The sequence below is a fragment of the Oryx dammah genome, unplaced genomic scaffold (assembly GCF_014754425.2).
Source record: "Oryx dammah isolate SB20612 unplaced genomic scaffold, SCBI_Odam_1.1 HiC_scaffold_7, whole genome shotgun sequence".
NCBI lineage: Eukaryota > Metazoa > Chordata > Mammalia > Artiodactyla > Bovidae > Oryx > Oryx dammah.
The window spans coordinates 14,266,362-14,268,139 of NW_024070191.1; positions in this window are offsets into that span (position 1 = coordinate 14,266,362).

A 1,778-nucleotide genomic window follows, 5' to 3' on the forward strand; every position below is an offset into this window, starting at 1 on the left:
TCCTCCTCGACTGTTTTCCAACCAAACTGATGGCCTCCATCCTGACTGAACCCAGCAGTCACCCTCCGGCCTCAGCTGCTCCTCTGCCTGGAATGACCACCTCCCATAAACCACCTGACTCACACGTCCTCCTTCAAGTCTCCACTCAAATGTCATCTTGCCAGGAGACTTCCTTTCTATCTGCCCAGTTAATCCACAATAGAGGAGAACCGATCAGGTCTCAAAAACAAGCTCAGAAGTATGTTAATGAGGAAATGTTTTACAGACCCTACATTTTATCATTTATATCCAGCTGTCACACATGCATTGGACATGTGCTTTTAGCAGTAGACCTAAAGAAAACAGTGATACATTTAATGCTCAAAATTCTCCAAGCCAGCCTTCAGCAATACGTGAACTGTGAACTTCCAGATGTTCAAGCTGGTTTTAGAAAAGGCAGAGGAACCAGAGATCAAATTGCCAACATCCACTGGACCATCAAAAAAGCAAGAGAGTTCCAGAAAAACATCTATTTCTGCTTTATGGACTATGCCAAAGCCTTTGACTCTGTGGATCACAATAAACTGTGGAAAATTCTGAAAGAGATGGGAATACCAGACCACCTGGCCTGCCTCTGGAGAAACCTATATGCAGGTCAGGAAGCAACAGTTAGAGCTGGACATGGAACAACACACTGGTTCCAAATAGGAAAAGGAGTATGTCAAGGCTGTATATTGTCACCCTGCTTATTTAACTTATATGCAGAGTACACCATGAGAAACGCTGGGCTGGATGAAGCACAAGCTGCAATCAAGATTGCCGGGAGAAATATCATTAACCTCAGATATGCAGATGACACCACCCTTATGGCAGAAAGTGAAGAAGAACTAAAAAGCCTCTTGATGAAAGTGAGAGAGGAGAGTGAAAAAGTTGGCTTAAAGCTCAACATTCAGAAAATGAAGATCATGGCATCTGGTCCCATCACTTCATGGGAAATAGATGGGGAAACAGTGGAAACAGTGTCAGACTATTTTTGCGGGCTCCAAAATCACTACAGATGGTGATTGCAGCCATGAAGTTAAAATACGCTTACTCCTTGGAAGGAAAGTTATGACCAACCTGGATAGCATATTCAAAAGCAGAGACATTACTTTGCCAACAAGGGTCTGTCTAGTCAAGGCTATGGTTTTTCCAGTGGTCATGTATGGATGTGAGAGTTGGACTGTGAAGAAAGCTGAGCACCGAAGAATTGATGCTTTTGAACTGTGGTGTTGGAAAAGACTCTTGAGATCCAACTGGTTCTGCAAGGAGATCCAACCAGTTCATTCTAAAGCAGATCAGCCCCGGCTATTCTTTGGAAGGAATAATGCTAAAGCTGAAACTGCAGTACTTTGGCCACCTCATGTGAAGGGTTGACTCATTGGAAAAGACCCTGATGTTGGGAGGGATTGGAGGCAGGAGGAGAAGGGGATGACAGAGGATGAGATGGCTGGATGGCATCACTGTCTTGATGCACATGAGTTTGGGTGAACTCTGGGAGCTGGTGATGGACAGGGAGGCCTGGCGTGCTGTGATTCATGGTGTCGCAAAGAGTCAGACACAACTGAGCAACTGAACTGAACAGAGGTATAATTTACCCAACTGGTCTAAGTCATAAGTGGCTTGAGAATTGTTTCCCTATGTCTGGAAAGCCATAAACATTATTTACCAGTTCACTCAGTAACTAATCCTTTTGTTAACTTTTTATGAAGCCATTAGATGTTCCATTAAGATTCTTTAAAATTTCTTATCCAATTCTC